General features: G+C 35.3%; 1 pseudogene; it reads right to left on the reverse strand.

Annotated features, from left to right (window-relative positions):
• Window positions 1-80: 80 nt before the first annotated feature.
• Window positions 81-19,127, reverse strand: LOC138842858 (mucin-19-like; annotated as a pseudogene).
• Window positions 19,128-24,367: the final 5,240 nt, after the last annotated feature.

The following is a 24,367-nucleotide window of genomic DNA, read 5'->3' on the forward strand; positions in this document are numbered from 1 at the left end:
CACAGAAACTGGAAGTATTAAAACTATTAATCTAGATGAACTGAGATGTTCAATCTCAAGATGTCTGATATCAAGAGACATTAATGTCTCTGTCCCTTAGGAACAGAGACTGAGAGGATATCTGAACTACTGGCATCAGAGCCAAAGTCTTTATGTCTACCCCTAACAGATGTACTGCCACTCATTCTATCCCCTCCAAGTTCATTGATTCCAAATCCCTGTTGACCAAAAGCCCCTAATTTGGATTCTAAGTTTCCAGAGCTATCACCAAAAAAGGTATTACCATTTCTCAAATTGGTGCCACCTGCAGAATATAAAATGACTGTCACAGAGTATATTGAAAATATTTTATGATTCAGAAATTTGTATGCACAAATATGAGATATCAATACCTAGATCATTGGAAATGGATCCTTCAGATCTAATCACTCAATTTCCTTCAACTGTTTTGCTACTAAAGTCACCATCACCAAATGAACTCAAACCAGAAGCTCCAAAACCAAATACAGCATTGCCCTTCCCTGCTCCAAGTTCCTAACTAAAGACCCCGTTCCAACGGATGAAAAAAAATCAAGATGTTATCAAAATTCAATCTTTAATAATTAGTTAGTTTGTTGTGAAATGTTATTTAGAGAAAAGTGTTTCCACTACTTAGTTAATTTAATTAACTTAAAATTTGCCAGAATGTGTCTTTATTGGAATACCTGAGCTACTGACATCAGATCCAAGGCCTTTAAATCCAGCCCCAACAGATGCACTGCCACTCATTCTATCCCCTCCAAGTTCATTGATTCCAAATCCCTGCTGACCAAAAGCCCCTAAACTGGATTCCAAATTTCCAGAGCTATCACCAACAAAGGTATTCCCAATTCTCAGACTGGTGTCACCTGAAGAATATAAAATGATCATCACAGAGCCTACTGAAAACATTCTATGATTCAGAAGTTTGTATACACAAAAATGAGATATCAATACCTAGATCATTGGAAATGGATCCTTCAGATCTAATCATTCAATTTCCTTCAACTGTTCTGGTACTAAAGCTGCTGTCACCAAATGAACTCAAACCAGAAGCTCTAAAACCAAATGCAGCATTGCCCCTTCTAGCTCCAAGTTCCCAGCCAAAACACCCTGTTCCAACTGATGAAAAAATCAAGATGTTATTAAAAATTAATCTTTTCTAATTAATTTGTTGTTAAATGTAAAGAGAAGTATTTTAACTAATTAGTTAATTTAATTAATTTAAATTTTTTCTGGAATGAGTCTTAGTTGGAATACCTAAGCTACAGGCATCTAAAACCTATGGATTCACCCCCAGCAGATCCTCTACTGCTAATTTCACTCCAATCAACTCTACTGACTTCCAATCCCTTTTGACCAGATGTCCCCAAACCAAATGCTAAATTTCCAGAGGCACTGCTACTAAATCCAGCCCCTCTGCCTATGTTCAGCTGTCTGCTGAAATTAAAAAAGATTGTCACCAGGGAATATTTAGGTACAACTTATGAGTCAATACATTTTATGCACAAAACCTAAAGAGTAGTACTTAGATCACTGGAACTTGATTTTCCAAAGCTCCCTGTTTTATTTTTACCAAAGCTTTTTATTTTCAAGATCACTGACACCAACTCTGCGTGAGCCAGAATTACCAAGACCAAATCCAAATTAACCTGCCTTTTTACCATCAAGTCCAAAATCAAAAGACAAATGGAAACTTAAACTGTAATCAGGAGCAATAAACAAAGGATGTAAATCATTTGTGTTTTTTCTTAATAGAGTCTAGATTAGAATTCCTGAGCCTCTGAACTGAGAGCCAAAGCCAAAGCCCAGCGAGAACAAACTCCTTGCTCTTCTTCCTGTTTCCACCAATTTCCACGTCTTTTAAGATAAGTTGCTCTGACACAAAAAATACCTATACTTACTGTACTTTATTGACCCTCACTTCTGTCACTGACTTTAATTTCCAAATATAAAAAGCTATTTATCCACACCATTTTGTTTATTGAAAATATAATATAAAACAATATTGAAAACCATTTTGAAATAAAAATCACTATAACAAATTTTAACACTTTTGTTTTACTTATCACCTCCTAATTCTTGACCGTAGATATACACATTTGACAGTTTCAAACATTCTTGCATTCCTTTTCAAGACAATTAGTTCAAATATGAGTAATAGAACTTAAAAAGTCAAATTCATACAGAAACATGAGACCAAAAAGTTTCTGTTTCTTATGACAAAACTTGGGAACAAGAGAGTTTAAGTGGCTTTACCAAAGTCCACAGAAGGTTAGTAGAAAAGACTGGATAGAAACCGGATCTCTTCATTCCAGGTCCAAGTCCCTTCATAAAAGCATTCAATCTATTGTCCCTTCTAAAAGCATTCAATCTACTTGCCTCTTCACTAAAATGTTTAAATTGGTTTCTGTTGAAGATAACACAGATCCTTTAAGAATCAAACATAGTTTAAAAATCTTTCCCATGAGTCCCTCCAACACTAAATCTGTATTGGTCAAAAAATAACCATCAGTTCCTCCTTTGCTAATTGATTGCTTTTTCTGTCAAAAGCAGAAACTAAGAAACAACTTAGAATACTTGTTTCACTGGCAGCAGAATTAGAGCTGGCTAATCCATTTACTGAATTCACACCAAATCCATTTGGCCAGACGGACCCCAACCAATTTTATTTTTATTTGAAGCAGTGCTGCAAATTCTGTACCACCAGAGACACTGTTGGCAAGACCACTTGCTAAATTGGTTTTCTCTACCATACAAAAAATAAGCATTATCAGAGAACAGTTGCATTCATTCATATTATACAAGAAATTAACACATTGCTTGAACTAGGCCTTCATTATAGTTTTGAATGTATCATCCCCTCCCTTCCACATATCTTTCCGTATATGATTCCACACAGTGTAACTAGGGGTGTGCATGGCAACAAATTTACCATGAAGTTTGAGAGAATTCCATAAGAAAAGTGAAGCACTAGGTTCATTTAAGATAAAGTTTCAATATATCCTATAGAATATGAGCAAACCATTCACACCTCAGTGTTGTAAACAAAAGCAAATATCTGTGTTAACTTATTAGTCATACTGAGCTTGTCAATCCCAAAACAGATGACTGAACAGATAGGAAACCTTTGTGTCTTTCCTGAAGAGATTTCAACCGTATCCCTACACTTAAAACTGCTTCTCCCTTTTCAGTTATCACCACCTGGACTCAAATATTAAATTTTAATATAAAATATTGAAGTTATCTTCTTCACTGTATCTCCTTCTTTCCGACTTTTGCAGAGGTACAAAATACAGAAACTTCAGGGACCAGGCAAGTAATGGAAAAGTTTGAATCAGCCAATAGGTAGAAGCATATTGAATCAGAGAGGACACGCCTCACCGAATGAAAATTAAAATTATTTTCCAAACAAAACAAAATTAAAGGCCACAAACAAACTGTCTAAAAACCCTACTTTATAATATTGCTTGGCAAACTGAGTATGCAATTTCAAGAGAGAATCTTGGTATAGAAAATGGATTGTGGTTGCCGACAGAAACATGAGAGATTCTGCACTAAAACTGGGTCCAGGAAGCATTTTAAATTATTAGTTTATAATCATAAAAATGATTGATCTTCACAATAATAGTAAGAAAGATAGCATAAGAAAATAAAAATTATCAGGAAGAATTTAATTTAATGTAAACTGCTTTGCCAAAATTCTCTTAAAACAGAATTCATCGCTCTCATTGGCACTGGAATTAGTGCCTTTAGCTTTTCACTGTTACTATTAAGGCCATGTGCTGCTAATAAAACAATGATCAGATTATCCCAAATGAAAAAAGCACTTCTAGGTCAGTATTTTTCTCCAACAGTAACTGCTGGGGTGTCTTTTAACTCTAAACTGTTGGCATCCTGAGGTTCTCTCGACCTGTCTTCAGCTTCTCCTTGAGCACTAAATCCACTGTTAAAGAGTGAACCAACAAGAGATTTCTTTCTCCTGTTTGAGTCACAAAAGGATAAGCTACTGAGCAAAAAAGGACCTAATGCGAATAACAGAAGATTGTATTTGAAAACAGTATTGCTAGCACTATAAAGGGTTATTGGATTGTGACACTATAAAAAGCCGTATTTTATTTTGTGTAAGTGCCTTTACTCTGGTGGCACTTGGAACAACATACACCCCTTATTGACTTAATCACTATGCCCATATCTTTTTGTCATAGTTCTAAGACTTCAAGAAAGAGATGAATAGAGTTGTGAAGATTTAATTGATGTGTAGTAGAAATTCTTCCTCTCATGGACAGGGCAGAAACCTCCCCATCTGCTTCATTGTCTACCGCTAAGCTCCAAGTTCCATTGTTCAACCCCCTCTCATCAAAATATTCTACCATGTTGGATCCACACTGTCCTTGGCTTAGTAACAGCTGATAAATTTAAAATAACATAATTGATTCTCTTTTCCATATTTCTACAAAGAAAAAAAGATGAAAGCATTTACTCATAAATTAACATTTACTCACCTCCAAGTCTTAGCTTAAATGTCATCTCAGTGAGGCATACTCTGACAGTGTAAATTTGCAACCCCCATTTTAATCCTCCCAATTATCATTATATTACTCTAATTTATTCCATAGAAATTGTCACCCTGTAGTATATCATGTTTACTACTTATAATGTTTATTGTTTATGAACTGTCTCCTCCTTCCAGATTTTAAGCTCTATAAACTCAAGATTTTTGCCTGTTTTATTCACTGGGGTATTCCAGATGTCTTGAAATGTGCCTGAACCATAAAGGACACTCAATTAATATTTATTTAATAAATGCATTCATCAACAAAGACCTTTTGTTAAGGTAATATACACTGAATTACATGAGTTATTTTGTGCTTTCTGTCATACCATTTATGTTTTTTTAAATCTCTATGATAAAATTAAAGTACTTTAGAATTAGGCCTTAATAACTATGATATTCTTGTAAATTTGTGGAAAACATGCATTTTGGTCACTAACTAGACAATAAAATAAAATATGTGATTTGTAAGCAAAACTTGAAGCCTATGTAAGAACAAATACAAATAAAAATAAGAGACAATTCTCTCTGTTGACAATAAGGGAAGAGAGACTCTCCTCATTTTTAGATCATTTACTTTAGAAAATTGTGAGTTCTTTGTCTACATCTTTAAAATGTTTGTAAATCTTTTTAAAGGTTATATAAGCAACCCAAGAATGTTTCTTCGAGGGATTGGTGACCATCTTTTTGAAATGCTGTCATCAAGGGAGAGAGCTCCCCTATGTCCTAGGTGATATGAACATAACTTCAGCTGGTGTCTGGCTCCAAGCACAAACCTACCTCTTTTATGATTTTTAAAGATACAAGAAAGTACTTTTTTTCTTATAAAGGCAATTAGCAAACACAGGTGGCTACCCCAACTACCAAGCAAATTTAGGACAAACCATGTGTGACAATTGGTGATGTCAAGTGCTCTTACTTGAGGACTAGTTATTGTTCATCTTGAGGACAGGTATGTAGTGAGTTGTATCTGCCTGGCTGTATAAAAGGGTGAGATTTCTTTCTGTCCTTGCAATCTCTCCATCAGATTGCCTGTGACGTGTATCACATTCTGGTTTAATGCTTATTCAGTAATAAAACTGTTTTCCTTCTCTTCTACTTTTGTGGAGAGGTTTTCTGGGGTGACAGGAGATTTTGTTTTAAATTATCTTTCCTCAACAACTCTTGCACTTCTTAGCCATTTTCCATGTTCACAGCAAAATTATTTTTCTATAGCAAACAATATACAGGAATAAAATATTAATGATTTTGAGAATAGTAATGAGTTAGTCTACTATGTAGTTGGATGAAGAGGCCCCCAACATTTAAAACATCATGAAATTATAATATTTACTTATTAGTGTTTGGTTTAGGAGGAATTCAAGTGCTGCTTAAGTTACAGCCAATTTGTATTATTATGTTATTAAGTAATCCTCAAACCACTATTACATTTACAACTCTTCTCCATATAGAGCTTTTTTCTTTTTCTGAGCTTGCCCTCTACCTGCCTTACTTCACTACACACTCTTCTCCTTTCCTCTTTTATCCTCTCTCTCTCACTGTCTTTCTTCACTGCCATGTACTTTTATAACTGCATCTTGAAATCGAAATATCTCAGTCTGATGGAAAAGCAGAAAGAAATAAAGCCATATTCAGTAGTGGGAAATATATGAGCTTTTGAGTCAAACTCATCTGGACTTCCAAACTTGCAATCAGAATGGCCTTTGATAGGACCTCCCTTAAACTCAGACAAGAGGGGTTCCTACTTTAAGCCACACAAGTTTCACTCTGGCCTTCCTTGAGTCATGGTCCTCCTTAGAGGGCAAAGAATACAGACGTAGGGTCAGGTGGATATGCTAACCCAGAGCCAGGACCATCTTCCCTCCTCCACTGTAGATCATACTAAAGCCCTAGGGCCCTGTAGTCTCAAGCATGTTACCGTCTTTCTCAAGACTGTCTTTCCAAGGTTAGACCACATCACAGGAATGAGAACCCCTAGGCCTGGGGGGATGGCCAGGAGGTGGCTGTTTATAGGAAAAGTAGATGGAACTGAGACATGCAGGTTAGGGTATCCCTCTATGTGTGTGACAAAGCAAGGAATGGAAAGGGCAATGGGACAGGAACATTGGCAAGGGTACTGCCCATCCCATTCTTGGGTTGAATTCCAGTGATCTGAAAATTCTGCATTGGTATCAGGCCTTCCAGGTTGTCACAAATATATTTTTGTCAAGGTGGAAGAAAAAACACATTTTAATTAGATGTTTTTCTTTTTATTTATGCATATGCTATGTAGACATTCATTTTTATTCTTGCCCCTGGCTGTGCCCTTGACCTGTCCTTGGATAAATTATTTAATACTTCTGAAACAAAGTTTCCTTATCTATTAAACTGAGAGTACATAATAAATGAGGATAAAACAATATCTACTTCATAATATATTTATTAATTAAGTAAAAGAATTAAATGAGATGAAAGCACCTCTCACAGTGTCTGGCACATAAATAGTCAACAGTCAAAAGCCACATATCTTTTAATATATTTCATTTTCTTCACCAAACTTGTCACATCAAACTCATGCAGATTCATTTTATTTCACTTATTTAATTCATGATAAGTATTCACTATATCCATCATACCTCTCCTGAGTTTAACCTCACAGATATATTAGATCCTTCATTTTGTTGGACCAACATTTCTTCTGAATTTATTTCCTCATTCTGTTGTTGAAATGAATAGCCTGGTATCTTAACCAGTGTGCCATATTCGTTTCTACTAACTATTTTATCCTTCTCATATTTTACTATATAAAACTTATTCAATATATAAATATTGCCATTGGGGTTACCAGTAGTAATGGCCAGTTGTATGTACCACATCTTAGATGTGTAAAAGTATCTTACTTGCCTTATCCCTTTTAACTCTCTTACTCTTACTCTTTAACTCTTGCCTTATCCCTTTAACGGTTCTCCTATTAGGTAGGTACTATTATTAATCCTCACTTGTAAATGAGAAAACTGATACTTTAAAAAGGTTGAATAACTTGCCCAAGATCAGGTGGTAAAATCTGCTAAGAGACCCTTTTCTCTTAAGCAAGAGGTACACTGCTTTCACCTTGCTTAAAGACAGATTGCTTATACAATTCTTAGAGATAAATAAAATATGTTCATATACTTCATAGCTCAAAGGTAGGTAAAATACATTTACTTATTTCAGAGTAAAGTCATACTATATTTTGCATACATTTTGCATAAATTTTTGGAAGAGTTATCTTATACTTTGGATCTTAGAATGGAATAGAATAAAGAAATAGACATAATTCTGCTCCTCCACCCCCACCCTATGGAAAAAAATTGCCAGATCAGAGAGGAGAATATGAGTGAGCTGTGTGGAAGAGGGGATTTTAAAATTAATGGTGCTAGGGCTTCCCTGGTGGCGCAGTGATTGAGAGTCCGCCTGCTGATGCAGGGAGCACGGGTTCGCGCCCCGGTCTGGGAAGATCCCACATGCCACGGAGCGGATGGGCCTGTGAGCCATGGCCACTGAGCCTGCGCGTCCGCAGCCTGTGCTCCACAACGGGAGAGGCCACAACAGTGAGAGGCCAGCGTACCGGAAAAAAAAAAAAAAAAAGTAATGGTGATAAACGAGTTATGTTGTCTAAAATTAATGAATATCAAAAGTATAAAGTACTACAGCGGCCTATGGATCCTTTTCTCAGATATGTGAGACTTTGTCCCTTTTAGGAATGAAGCTTGTGGGATTAACATAGCTCTGGAGCTTGTCCAATTTTTTTTTTTTTTTTTTTTTTTTTGCGGTACGCGGGCCTCTCACTGCTGTGGCCTCTCCCGTTGCGGAGCACAGGCTCCGGACGCGCAGGCTCAGCGGCCATGGCTCACGGGCCCAGCCGCTCCGCGGCATGCGGGACCCTCCCTGACCGGGGCACGAACCCGTGTCTCCTGCATCAGCAGGCAGACTCTCAACCACTGCGCCACCAGGGAAGCCCGAGTTTGTCCAATTTTACGCTGGCTGGTTGAGTGGTTGGTTGGGGCTTCCTTGCTTGGCATTTTTATTCATCCAATGCAGCTCTAGTTTTAGAGACCCTCATGTCCCTCCTCAATGAGACCTGGAAGGTTCCCTGAGCGACAAAGGAATAAATCCAATTGCTCATAATTTCAGAGGATTTTCAGAGAGCTATGGAATTCCAAGTGTTCCCTTGCCTCATTCTAACTCCCTGAATGAGGAATCTAAGCTCTTGCTATGCCATTGTGACAGAACCTAATGAGTCCTGTTTGTAGTTATGATGAGGTGACTTCTTCATGAGACAGTAGACCTGCTGCTTATTTTCAGTATGTGTTTTACCTCAAAGGAAATATTTGCCAATTACATTTTATTGCATTAAGGTTGTAGAAAGAGAGATCGAAAAAATATATAAAAGTAATCTTAGGCTATTTGATTGCTGTGTACATTACACCAGAATCAAATTGAATCTATATTGATATTGACAAAAATCCTATCATTAGGTTTACGAAAAATTCCATAAAAGTAGTGTTCATTTTCTGTGGCTTATTTTTCATTTGGTGGAGGGGGAAAACAAATAATGGGTAATAGCGGCCTAGTTTCCAACTGTACCAAAATGATGAGTAATAATCATAACTATTCAGTTGCTCAAAGAAATCTGTAGTAAAACTATTGGAACTAAGATCGATTTTAATTAAAATAAATCAGTAAGGAATTAATCGCAGAATACAAAATAAAAGCATGTTCTGTCAATAAAAATATAGGAAAGTAAAACTTTAAATCTACATTCACATTTTTCTCATAGGTTTAAGAAATTTTTAAAAAGCACATAACCAGAGTAGTTTCCTATTTCAAAGGTCACCACCTTCATAAATACTGATGAAATATTAAATGGTTGGCCCAGATTATGTTAAAACACACTATGGTATGTTCCTTTGTATTAATAAAGAATATTTCATTTTAGGTGTTTTAATGATTTTCCATGGAAGAAATGTCCTGTCTCCAAAGAAAAGCACTGCCACTCTATCGTTATTTAGCATAAATAGCATAAGAAAAGAAAACAAGGTAATTTACCTGATTTGCTTTGAGCTATTTTATCATCTGAATAAAAAAAGGGAGAACTGCTGTCAGTGATAGGTTTTTAAATAGATTTGCCAATAGAAAGTGAATCTTGATTGCAGACAGTTCTTGTCCTGAGAGGTGTTCCCATATACATCTGCTAACTGAGTCAATACTCAGGCATGAATATAGTAATTATCCATTGACCATGGTATCTTAATACCCCTCCAGACCAGACCCATAAAGGAGAATGGCTGCACTAATGCTCCAGCCAATTTATAGAGTCAGTCTAGATGCATGAATTAGAACACAGCAAAATATAATTCTTAGATGACTTGAAAAGGTGCCTCAAAGCATAAATTATTATTCTGTTGGTGAAATCTGTTGGTGAAATGTAGAAGAGTTAGTTAAAAGAGTTTTTCATGTGACAAAAGTACTATATAAACTAAAATTAATTAATGTGAATTAAATGGCTACAATTTCTATTTCACAGGTGGATACCAAAATTCATGTACACACAACTTACAGATGATTCCAGGATTGTTATTATTATGAATCAAGGTGAATTTTCTTCATATTTAAATAAATAGCATGTAAATTTGCAAGATTGTCAAGCTATAGTAAGTATAGCAGAGTCAAAAACACACAATAAGAATGAGTACTTTACAACAAATGGCATGATTTACATGCAAGCACACATATTAAGAAAGACTTAGAGACATCAAAATATTTTTATCAAATAAATCAAAGCATTGGTCTCCAAAAGAATTTTCTCAATAACTATGTGAAATAAAATACTTAACAATGGCAATAGAATTTTGCATAAGGTTACCAGTCAATTATATATTCAAGAAACCTCAAAAAAACCATTTGGGGTAACATTTTTATTTTGGGACTTAGTGGATTGCAGGTTTCTTTTCTTTTTTAGTGCTTCTCTATGCTCTAAAATTCACAAATTTCCTAAATACAAACTGACTATATCATTCAAATAAAAAGTTAAAGCATATGGTCTGATACTAAGATAAAATTTTAGAAATTGGAGCTCTTCTGGGAAATCCAAGACTTATGGTCAGCAAATCTATCTGAGAGATATAGGTGCAAATTAAAACAAACAGTAAATAGAGCTGGTTAAAAGACAAAGGTCTTCCTATGTGTTCTGATAAATCATTGCCAAAACTAAATTGTGCATAGTTATACACACACACACACACACATTTAGCCAAAAGATAAGAGGAAATGGTTTACAGACGGGGTTTGGGGACACTTAATATTGTCTCTAAAGAAAAATTATACAATAACATTCTCCATATAGGTTAAATACCTGGAAAATTCTAGCTATCTGAAATGTAGGTTGCAATCAGGAGTCATCCCCAAACGCCCTTGCAATAAATAGAGGTGTCACAAAACCCATGCATGAACTTTTCCCTCCAGGAAAAATTCCTTGGTGTCTCACAGAGAGTGCCTACCCTTACAACATATACGAGGTTAATGAGCTGGGATCAAAGGTGTTCTCATCACACTAGACTGAAGACAGTAAGAATTGGAACTGAGTGCTAAAAGCAGACATAATGACCCTATAAAGATATAAAGCTAGATATTCAACATAAGTGAGGAGAAAGAAAGGCAAATTAAGAAGAAACATAGAAACTCAGAAACTATCTCTAGAGTAGGGTCCAACTGTCACATGCATATCAGCAAATGCCAAGAGCATCATTGAATGGTATATAATATAATTGGCATTTATTTTTATGCCCTCAAAATAAGGTTAAACTGTGTTCAGAAGTCCCATGTCTCCCTGGGTCTGAAGATAGGCCTTCTGTGGTTCATTTTAGAAAGTTTACCTTGCAGAGGGTTTGGTTACCTTCATATAGAAAATTTTTGTATGTAGAACAAATCATTTATCAATGATCCTGAATTATTTTATTAATTCAAAACAAACATATACTGAGTGTCATTGCGGCCATAGATCAAGAATCCTACCCTTGAGTAGTTTACAATCATGTGAGATAAATGAGTGAGGAGTCCTGGTAGTTCATTCACAAAATCAAGTATGTATAAAAGCAGAATACATCAATTTTCTCTATTCCATGTTGGTGGGAATGTAAATCGGTACAGCTATTTTGAAAAACAGTATGGAGGTTCCTCAAAAGATTAAAAATAGAACTACCATATGACCTACCAATTCCACTCGAGTATAGACCCAAAGGAAATAAAATCACTATCTCAAAGAGATATCTTCACTCCCATATTCATTGCAGCACTATTCACAATAGCCAAGACATGGAAACCGCCTAAGTGGCCATCAACAGATGAATGGCTAAAGAAAGTGTGAGATATAGATATATGTATATATCTATATCTCATGCACAGTGGAATACTATTCAGCCATAAAAAGAAAATCCTACTATTTGTGGCAACATGGATGGATCTTAAGGGCGTTATGTAATAGGGAAGAACATTTTGTATTCTATTACAAATTAATCACTAAAGGGATGTTGCCTATAAATTTAAATTATACATAATGGCTTGTCTCTGGGGACCCTGCCTCCCAGGTAATGAGCACTAAGTTAAAATACCCTTGTTTCCCTTGTTTAGCTCGCCAGAAACAGCCTGAACAGGCCCACCTGTGAATGACTTCAGGGAGGAAGAAATTAACACATCCCCTCCGGAGGCTGATGGGAACCAGGAAATGTTTGACTTTACTCCTTCCCCTTTTAGTATAAAAGAAGCCTGAATTCTAACTCAGGCAAGATGGTATTCTGGGGCATGAGTCCACCATCTTGGTCTTCTGGCTTTCTGAATAAAGTCTCTATTCCTTACCCCAACAACTCGTCTCTCAATTTCTGGCCTGTTGTGCAGCGAGCAGTACGAGCTTGGACTTGGTAACAATTATGCTAAGTGAAGTAAGTCAGAAAAAGACAAATACTATACAATTTCCCTTTTATGTGGAATCTAAAAACATCTAACTCATAGAAACAGAGAGTAGAATGGTGGTGTCCAGGAGATTGGAGATGGGAGAAATGGGAAGAGCTTGATCAAAAGTACAAACTTCCAATTATAAGATGAATAAGTTCGGGGGATCTAATGTACAGCATGGTGACTACAGTTAACCATTTTGTATCAGGTATGTAAACGTTGCTATGAGAGTAGATCTTACATTGTTCTCACCACACACACACAGACACACACACAAAATAATTGTGTGAGGTGATTGAGGTGTCAACTAACTTTACTGTGGTAGTCATTTAAAATATATACACATACTGAATCATCCATCACATTGTATATTTTAAACTTATGTCAATTATATCTCAATATAGGTGGAAAAAATTTCTGTGTTCTAAAAGTGGGCTCAGAATACACCTTGCTATATCAAAGTGAAGATTAATTTCTGAAAGATACTGACCTGAGTTTAGCCTATAAAATAGGGCTTCCCCATCTACAAAAATGAAAAAAAAGTGAAAACAATTAGATCATTTTATACTTCTCTATAGCATATTTTTTAAGAGAATGAGATTAATTCTGTTGTTTCCATTCTTCTTTTAAATTCATTATAAGCAATCTACTTTTTGTATCTAATCATTATGTTATTTCAATGTTAATTTATTATTTTGGAGCTTTCTTATTTAATAAATCTCATTTATATATATATAAGTAATACATTTACCTATCAACATACTTAAAGTTTTTAACATCAATGTACTCTTGGGAATATATGTAGCCAAATAAATTAGACTCACAAATTAATATCAACCAATACTTCATACCTTTTTCATACTATTTATACTTATACCTTTTTCAAACCTTTTACAGCTGCCAATGTGAAGTTTATTTTCTGATCTATATTTTACTTTATTTTCCCTAAACATTTTCTGGCTAATGTGTTCATAAGCAAGGAATTAGGCAAAAAAGGGAAAAAAGACAATTGTATAGATTTTACTCTACTGAGAGGATAAAATAGCCTGGGAATAAAATAAGAACTGATTTTGCATATCCATTTTGTGCCAAATCTACCTCTTGTATCACTGAAGATTTTTTCCACTTAGCCAGGGAACTATTTATTAGGTTTCTTTCTTTCTATACATTTACGGTTGATGAAACAATACAAATATTTCTTCTGACTGATTCTATGTATGCCCTTTAAATATCTGTCTTCTGTAACTTCCAGTCATCAAATCTTTATCATCCTGTAACCTACTGAAAATGAAGGGAATCTGTTTGGATCATAAATCTTATTGACTAAGAGCAATAAAAATTCATTTCAACTAAGGCACTTGGAATTTCTGCAAAGAGCAGTTTTTCAGGTATATTCTTTACTTCTGACTATGAACTTATAAATAAATACATAAAATACCTGAAATTTGTTAGTAAATAACCAGCCTATGGAAATCCTATTGAAATATTTATAATAATTTACCAGAATTATCAGGGATATCTAGGAATTTACTTTAGAAATATTCTCCAGTTCTCTGGTGAATTTAGCATACTTTAGCAAATACAAACACATTTTGTTGTGATATATCATTTAATAAATGCTTTGAAATGAGTTTTGTGAACTGTTACTTAAGACATAAGAAATACATTTATGCAAAGTATAGGCAAAGAATATTTATATTTATATAAAATAGAAGCAAAGATTACAGCAAAGTGCTGTATAAGATTACAAAAGTCACCATTACTTGAAATAATCATTTTCTAAGGGCCTATCAATTTCTCAGGTAGCTGGATTAAGGATAGGAATGTTTTCTCTTAATCAAAACAAACAATTGTAGTCCTCTTTATTCTGGTTTCTCACAGAGAAGCAAAATGTTTCCTACTCCCAAATTTAGAAAATAGATTTTAAGTTTAGATATAGTATGAATTTCCTCTTTTGCACACCTTTCTCCTTATGTTTGTATATTATTGTTTTCCTATCCTTTTCAGAAACAAACCTAAAGGGCAAGAAATACATTTGTTTCTAAAGATTTTTTTTTTCATTTTGCTCAATTTTTAATTAAAATTCATTAATGATCTTATCTTTCAATTAATTCTAGAAATTAATTAATTGACTTTCTAAAATGTCCATGAAAGTTGTTTAAGAAATATTCTTCCTACAAAATTTTCTTTTGATGATGAACCAGTCTTTTAATTGATGAAACTTTATGATTTGTGAAAACTGAAATTACCAGTGTGAGTCTTTAGTCTTAAGGTAGATGCAAGATCAAGACAGTCATCAAAAACCTGTTCACTAATATTTCTAAGCATATAGATACAGATATACATATTGCCTTAAGACAGGCTTGTAAAACCTGAAATAATACCTAATAAAATGCAAATCCAATTTTCTTACTTATTATCCTACTCTTGGTGTAGGAAAGATTTCCCAGGAGGAAAAATATATGAAAAACAGAACACTAAACATTTAAACAAATATATGCATGGATCTATCAAGATATGGAAGGATTCTTTAAATTAGTCCCTTACCTTTGCAGAAGATGCAAAGTACCACAACCAAATACAAAAATATCAACTTCATGGTGGTGATTTGGGACCTAGAAATGAAGAACAGTCATGGTGGAGAATCAGATCTGCAAGGGCTCCTGTAACTGGAGTTTTTATACCCACACATAGCACCGTCTTTCATCATGGACTAGGTATGGTAAAGTTAGTGACGACAGGGCAAAAGTAAATATCATAGCATGCCCCAGATGAAATCCATCTCAAGTTAGTTTAGTGTCTTATTTCTGTGATATCTTCTATCTTGAATCAAGTCCAGCTCACACCAAACACAGACAATGCCTTCTTGCCACCCTAAGCAAACAGCAGAGGCAGGAACTAAAAGCCCCAGGATTAAAAACCAATATGCCAGTGATATATATTTATCTGTACTCTATTGATCATTGCAAAAGTCTTAACACCTCAAGAAACTCAAATACTGTGATTAAATATTGTAATTGTCTCTCCCTTAACAAGAAAATGAATTTTAAACATTAACCTACCTTGAAACAAAGAACTCTTTACTTATCGATATATTATTAGGTATTTCCTTAGAGAAATATGTAGCTATCACATAGGGTATATGCATAGGTATAGACATACTAAGACATATTTAAGTGCAATATGTTTACAGTAATTGCTTTATTACTCACAAGGATACATAATTCTCCAGTAATATACATTTTACCATGAACTTTATAATCAGATATGTAAGTAGAAGATGTATGAAAATGAGAACATCTGAAAAAATGTTTTAGGACAAAAATTAAATTGAATAGAAAATGCCATCCATAAATTATATATGTAGATGTTCTGGGATAGAGGGAGCAAGTTCAAATTAGGATTTAAGAAGAGAAGATCTAGTCTGTGCTGAGAAAGGTAGAGGGGATTGACAATTAGAGGAATCCCTGATACTGATCAGCTGGACCTGAAAACTAGAAGGGCCGACTCCATGGTTTTGATGATGCCATCTGCTTCTCATCTGCTCCCAGTCACTACCAAGCAAAGACTTCAGTAGCCAGAGGGAAAACAATCTTTATTCCCTCCAGAAAAGCAGAATAATCCCAAGAAAAGGGAAAAGTAGCCAAACATCCCTTTCTTTCTTCTTTATTCACTCACGCCTCTGCTAATCTAAAGGAAAAAGCGATGCCTGCCTTCTTCGAGGGCCTCCTCAGTAAATACTGAATGCTTGTACTCCATGCTCCCTGCTCCAGAGAATCTCCTTAGTCTACTTACTGAATTCTTAAATCATTTTGAAAGTGGGAAGAATTCCACAGATTTAAATATTTAAAATTCATTTTCCTATTTAAGGTAACACATTTACTGAAGGCCAGGCATTTTTTAATCTGACATCAGTGAAAGTATCAGATTTTTCCCTGTGGGGCAGAGACCTGGAGAGTGGACAAACAGGAGACACAGGAGCACTGAGGAGAGGGCTGTTCATGCCACGAACAGAGAGGGAGGTAACAAAGGACTGACTTCTCAGACCATAATTTTTCCAAAACCCAGCTCTGATTGTCTCAATAATTCACAAATAAAGACTGTACATTGAGGACTTTTCTCCAACACAGAAATTAAAAGTATAGCTAAGAGGGAACATTGCCACCGTTACTGCTGCCATTTAAGACATACTTTTCTTTATCATACATGACTTCATTGTGAAGGAGATTTGGTCCCGGAGCACCCATTTATCAGGTGATCGTTATGACATAATTATTCTTTTATGTGCTTGACTGTGAGCTTAGGTATGAAGGAGACCAGAATGAAACATTAAGTTACCTAGAGACTTTTGGGGGAACTAAGAATACACAGAAGATAGAAATTTTCTATAAGTCGGGTTTAGTAGGCAATCCTATAGACGTACCAAGAAAGGCAGGATTTCTTTTAGCTTGGGAGAATCAGGGAAAATTTCATGGTTTCATAGTCTAAGGGCTAGACCAAGGCTTGGACTTGCAGAATCAGGGAAGGATTCCAAGTGGAAAATGCATTATGAATAAGGTCAAATGCAATTTCAAATATTTCAATGTCCTCTCTCTTTCCAGATCACTTCTTCTAGTAGTGTGATTATAACAAACTACTGGTTCCCACTCAGAACGATAATGCATTGAGCCTATTTACCTTTCATTCACCCTCACTTCCCTCAACAATTCAAGTACCTTCTTCCTTGGTTTAAAGTCTGTGGTCAATCATTATCATTCCCTTGCATGAACCCTCAGTTCCCTTGACCCTCTCTATACTTGCTTGGCAAAACCACAACCATGGCTTAAATTAGACTCTTTCCTTTTCTCTACCTATACCAGGCAGATGAACATGATAGGGTAAAAACACATCGTCATGCTATCTTGTCTCACTTAAATTCATTACCCCAACTGGATCTTTAAGACAGTCAGTTATACTTTGTAGTCCCTTTGCTTCTATGCTCTTCTGCTTCATATTTTTTCTCTTCCCCAATAGCCAATATCTCCTTCCCATCCTCCCTCTTGTCAATGACCTTACTTCTAAATTTCCTAAGAAAATAAAAGCCATCAAAAGAGAAACTCTACATCCCCATGCAAGCACACCTACTGGTATTTGTACCCTGAACTCTGCCTACCTTCTTATTAATACAGATGAACACTATGTGCTGCCACCTAAGCTTGACCTCCCATTTCTGTCCTGGATTCCATCCAGGAGAATCATGCCAGGAATTTGCTCATTTCTATCCGTATCATCAAGGTTTCCCTCCTCTTTTGGCTTACTCCCAACCATATAAATATATGCTGTTATTTGTCTTTACTTAAAAAAATGAATAAATATAATAAAACAAACAATTTTATGGTATCTGAATTATATCTCAATAAACCTGCATTTTTAGCTATTGAACTCACTTCCCTCCAGTTCTATTCCCACTCCTCCACCGCCCTTAATGGTTAAACTTCACAAAGGAGCTACCTGTGCCAATTGACTCTGGCTTCTGACATTCTCTTGGAATGGACTAACTCCCATTGTTTTTGCTTCAGCACTGCACACAATGTGCTCTTGTCAAGAACACTGGATTCTTTTGTGAATCCAATGGTCAGTTTTCAGTCCTTATTTTATTGACCTCTCAACCTCATTTAACACAGTTGATCAATTCTTCCTTCCCAGTACACCTGACTTCTGTGATTCCCAGTTTTTTCCTGCTTCCTTTGTTACTCCCTCTTCTGCCGATTCCTTCTCATCTACAAGACCTCTTAACACGAGGATCTGGAGGCTCAAATTTGAATCTCTTCTTTTTTTCTAGCCACTTTACTTCCTTGGTGACTGTACCCAAGTTCTATGGATTTACAAGGCCCACTCCATCAGCCCAAACTCTGATCTCACCTCCAAACAACTCGCTCTTACCCTCTTTCCTCCAGCCTCAGAGGCCTCTCTGCTGTCTTTGGTGAAGCTCACCAGACAGAATCCCATGTCAGAGCCATTGCATTTGCTGTTTCTCTCCCTGGAATACTCTCTCTTCGGCTATCCACAGACTGTGCTCGCTCACCTTATTAAAACTGGAGTTTTAATGACATACTTTGCAAATAGCTAGCGTCCACTTCTATATGTTATAATTATTTTCCTCCAGAATAACTCTTTTCAGGGTTATAATTAAACTTTAGCCTTAAGAATTAAAGCCTCTCTATATGTAAAACATTTAAGTTATGGATAATTTGCATATATTTTAAACAGATGTCCAGAAAGATGGTTAGATAACATAATTATTTGTCACTATTACTATTTTTACACTATTAAATTTAATATTAATTAAAATTAATATTCTAATTTCAAAGTAAATTAAAAGCACTTTTAAATTTCTTCTAAGTTATTTTTACTTTTAAGCAATTGCTAATTCTTCCCCTAAATACCACCCCCTCACCTCATAAATCTTTGCTCAAATACTATCTTCTCATGGACACCTTCCCTGAATACTTTAAATTACAAACCTCATCCCATGGCACTTCTTCCCTCTCCCCTCTTTCCGCTTGATTTTTTCTCCATAGCTTTCACCACCATCTAATGTATCCATTTTGATTTAATCTGTTTAATACATTTAACTATTGTCTGTTGTTAGTTCTAGAATGTAAATTCAATTAGGACAGGTATCTTCATGTCGTTTGTTCACTGCTGAGTCCCAGTGTCTAGAAAAGAACCTGGCACATACTTGGTGTTCAATAAATACTGAATGAATGATTTAATGAATAATTTTGGGGGGGGGCTCAAAAATAAACATTACATTAAATAATAATGTCAATAATAATAATCATAATTAGGTGTTGGTACTGAAGCTATTTATATTGAGATTCACTTCAACATAATATAGCAGGCATTCAGTTAGACACATTGTACTGAAACAAAGAAAATCTTGATGGTTAAGAAAAAGTTCCCACCATTTGAACCTTCTAGTCCAGATTTATTCTCAGTTAATGACACAGGGAAAATGCTATACTAACAGTATTATAGTTTTGTTTGATTTCACCAACTCAGATTTGCCTAGTACTGAAAAATTGTTACAAAGTTTTAAGATGTGTCCTAGAATTTTTTCACTATAAGGTTAATAACTATAGATAAAATTTGGTTTACAGTGGCGCTAAAAGTCAAGAAGACAATAAAATGCCAGTAAACTATATTTATATATGTGGTCTTGGTATGAGTTTTTTTTTCAATTTTCATTGAGAACCAGATAATTCAATGCTTATGCATGAAAGCATGTAAGCTACAAACCACATTTGTTTGACCTTAGTGCCTCTCTCCTCCTCAGACCACTCCTTTTAGGATTTCACTTCAGGTTATTCTTTTTTACCTTCTAAAGTTTCAAAGTATCCGTTATTGATATTATAAGAGGAAAAGTATTTTTAAAGGAATTGAAACCATCCATTTAGCAAATGTTAAATAGTGTTCTTAAAATAATTTTTCTAGGAGGTAGACCCATTTTTGTTCTGGAGCATCTCATTATGTAGCTCCTTTTTACAAGGAAATTAAGCACTTTTACTCTTTTGTAATAGTATATTGTTTGGATAAAACCATGTAATAATGCTAAAACATACACTGCATAACTACGGTACATAGCTTGAAAGCACATCCAACAAAAAGAACAATAGTCAAATGTTTCCTTCTTGATTTTAAAGGATGTGGCTTAAATGTCTGTACACATAATGATATACTGCCAGAGGAAAAGTCAACAGTTGAAAGAACAATAGCATCAGGGTGGGCAAGATAGTTTGTTTTATCAATAACGTTTATTCCAGAAGCAAACACAGAAAATGTTAAACAGTGTCTCTTTGGATTGTGGAACAAGTTCCCTACTTTCATATATTATTACCTGAAATTATATTCAAAAGTTGAGTGTCTGAAAATTAGAAAATTTTTACTATATGGGAAGACTCATACCAAAAAAATAATACAATTGAATTTTTAAATGAATATTATTCAGTTATATAAATAATTAAACTAATATTTAACATTAGATATAGACAATAAATAATTTTCTACAGTAAATTGCCACCTCCAATTTAACTTCCCCAAATTTTCTTAGAGTAATACTTAGTAAGCAGAAGAAACTGGTAATGTTGGAACAGACTTTCAGATAGTGATTTAGAGTAAATGAGAAATTTTGCAGGGTTCTGAGCAGGCTATTATAGTGACCTTGATACTTACAGCTATTATGTCAACTTCTCTGAATAAAATTTTAAAAGGAATTTGAACACCGACCTTCTCTTGATAAAGAGGTTTATAGTAAACCATAACCCTGACTATAGCTTTATGTCTTCTCTCTGCATTTGTATCATTGAAATGGTTTCTTGTGCTCAATCTAAAGCATATTTTCAAAGATCCCTCTACCATTTGTCCTTTAAAATTACCCCCTCACCCCACTTATTGTATCAATTCCCTCTTTCTAGCTTTCTTCTACTTCTTAACATGCACTGCTGTCTTTTCATTCTTGTTGCACTTCTTAGTTAGGCATACTTCTCAACCCACTTCCATCAGCTTTCCATCCTATAAACCCTGTCCTCTAAATGGTCACCATGGACGGCTTCAACACCACATTTATTTGCTGTATTCAGTCCTGATAGATCCTTATTGAATGTTCTGTCTCTTTTGATTCCACTGATCATCTCCTCCTTTAAACTGTCTCCTCCTTGGGCTGTCCCCTTCTGTCTGTTCTGAATACAGATGTGTTCCAGAGCCTTCTTTCTCCAATGTGACCCTCTTCATTGGCCATCTCACACTTTCACATTTTTAAATCATGGTGCTATAGAATGAATTGTGATCCCTCAAAAATTCATATGTTGAAGTCCTAATCCTTAGTACCTCAGAACATAACCATATTTGGAGATAGGCTCTTTAAAAAGGTAATTAAATTAAAATGTCATTAATGTGGGCCTCAATCCAATACAACTCATGTTCTTATAAGAAGAGAAAATTTGAACAGACATGTGTAAGACAATCTGAAGACACAGGGAGAAGATAGCCATCTATAAGCCAAGGAGAGAGGACTAGAGCAGTCCCTTTCCCCACAGCCCTCAGAAGGAAACAACCCTGTCAACACCTTGATCTTAGACTTCTAGCCTCCAGAACTGTGGGAAAATAGATCTCTGTTGTTTAACCACCCACTCTTTGGTACTTTGTTATAGCAGCCCTAGCAAACCAATACAGATGACCTCTCAACAGATCACTTCCAGATCTGCCTTTGACCCATAATTTCTTCTGAGTCTTGGATCAGCATTCACAACTGCCTACTGAACATTCCCATCTGTATGTTTTACAAGAAGCTGAAATAAATGTCAAAAATGAAATAATCATCTGCCCCATAGCTGCTACGCTTTTCTACTTTCCAGTATGTCTTAATACTCAACACTCTAAGCTTAAAAGTTCAGAATTATTTTACATGTATAGTCTTAATTGTAATGTTAAAACTGAGTAAGACAGTATGTGGTGATGTTAACTAGAAATGAGTGATACATTTCACTACCTATGAATCATTTATTCCTTATCAAACCATATGCCCTACTGACACTTGACAGACTGGGGGGAAAAAAACTAAACCCAAAGAGATAAGAACTCCAGAAATTTATGAAAATTTTTAGCGTATGTTTTCAGGACAATGTTACCTCATTAAGTGCACGTAATTAGTGTGACCTCTTTTTAAATTGAGAGATAACATGCATGAGTAAGTAAATAAAATATAAATGTGTAATCTAAGAAATTGTTATACAACAAAACCCCATCTAATCAACAACTAAGTCTAGAGATAGAACATTTTCCAGCATCCTAGAATCCCCCACCTGCCTGCTTCTCAATCATAATTCCTTTCCTCCTTTATAGAGATGATCACTCTCTTGACATTTGTAATCACCATTTCTTTACTTGCTTATAGTTTTGCCATCTATCTATGCATCCTTAAACAAGAGTTCAGTTTTTCTTTTCATTTTTGTATGAATGGAAGCTTACTGTGTATATTCTTTGTGTTTTGCTTCTCTCACTCAGTGTAATGTTTGTGAGAATCACCCAGGTCTTTTTATTTGACATTCTGTCTATGTGGAGATATCTTTTAATTTATCTAAATTTAGATTCTCAAGGTTTCTTGTATAAAAGATTGGTATCTTTCATCAGTTCTAGCCAGTTCTTTGCCATTATCTCCTCAAACACACCTCTCCCCTATTCCTCTTCTGATAGTCCAATCAGACAAATGTGAGAAATTTTTACTCCATCCTACAAGATTCTTGACTACTCAGTATATATGTTTGATCTATTTTGCTATCCCTGCTGCATTACAGAAAATCTCTTTGGATTTATCTTCAAGTTTATTAACTTTTTGTTCACCTGTCTAAAATGCTATTAAACTCATCTATGACACTTTTAACTATAATTATTATATTTTTCCTTTTTAGAAGTTCCACTTGATTCTTTTACAAATCTCCTTAGTCATAATTATGGTTTCCTGACCCCTGAAGAAATTGTCAAGTTTATCTTTGTTTCAGATTCTGTTTCACAATTCTACAATAATATTTGGACTCTTAGACAGCCTCTGAGTTGATCCTGAAGCTTCTCGCTCATGTTGTCTTCTTTTCTTGTAGGCTTTGTTTATTAAACTGTACACTGCTTATTATCTTGAAAAACTTATTTATGTTATTTAAGAGAAAGGATAAATATCTATTCCTCCAGAAAATATGTAAGTTTTCTTTTTCCAGGCACCTAATCAATACCAGTGGAACAGCTTTCAATAGTCTCTTGATGTTTTTTGGAAACACATGTCATGTAAATTTGGTCTGTAAATCTATTACGAATTCAGAGTTACAATATCTCAGATTCTTTTATAACCACCTTGCTATGCTCAGCACCAACACAATTTTACCTGGAGGGAGAGGCTGCAAATTGTGGGATGAGTGAAGTCTGGTTTACCTTTATTCGAAGAGTATACTTCTTTGGGGTTACAGCTTTATTTGAGGAGTGAATCTACAAGTAGACTCCCCATGTTGGGTAGGACTTCATTTATGTCTTCTGTCCCTATAAATCCTTCAAAACCTCACCCCAATTTCACCAGAATTAACAAATTCACTCAAGCAATTGGTTGTTTACACATGTATTTATTACTTTCAAAATATATCAGAATTTTAGTTATCAACCATAGATGTTGTTCATTGCCACCCAGGATCCACTCCCCCAGTTGCTGGGAAGGTTGTAAACTTATCTGACAGCCTGCTCCTAGAGATGCCTCTGCTGAAAGTGTTGAAATGCCCAAGGTTACTCTGCCTTCTTCAGGTATCCCACATCTAATAACTGGCCTGGGGCCCTCACCCCAACCTAGGACAACCCTAATGTAGAAGCTTCACAGGTCTCCATGAAGTTAACTGAGGCCCTGTTATGTTTGTGACAACACTCAATTTCTCCTTTTACCCGTTGTGCTTGCTTCCCCCCTGCTCCCCCCGACCACGTGTGGATTCAGGGAGCACAAACTGATGAACTTCCTGCACAATAATTTCTATCTCAGAGTCTGCTTGCCAGGGAATCTCGCTTGCGACATCTTTTTGCAACTGATTTTATGTTAATTCAATTCTTGTGAGAGAATAAACTTGTATGATTTCAGCCCTTTAAAATTAAATGATGACCTTAATGATGTATGGGCCCTTTTATGGTCAGTTTTGTAAATGTTCTTTGCATTTGAAAAAAAAGGGGGGAGGGATAAATTAGGGGTTTGGGATTAACATATACACACTACTATATATGAAATAGGTAACCAACAAAGACCTACTTTATAGCACAGGGAAC

The sequence above is a fragment of the Globicephala melas genome, chromosome 10, assembly GCF_963455315.2.
Source record: "Globicephala melas chromosome 10, mGloMel1.2, whole genome shotgun sequence".
In the NCBI taxonomy this organism is placed as follows: Eukaryota; Metazoa; Chordata; class Mammalia; order Artiodactyla; family Delphinidae; genus Globicephala; species Globicephala melas.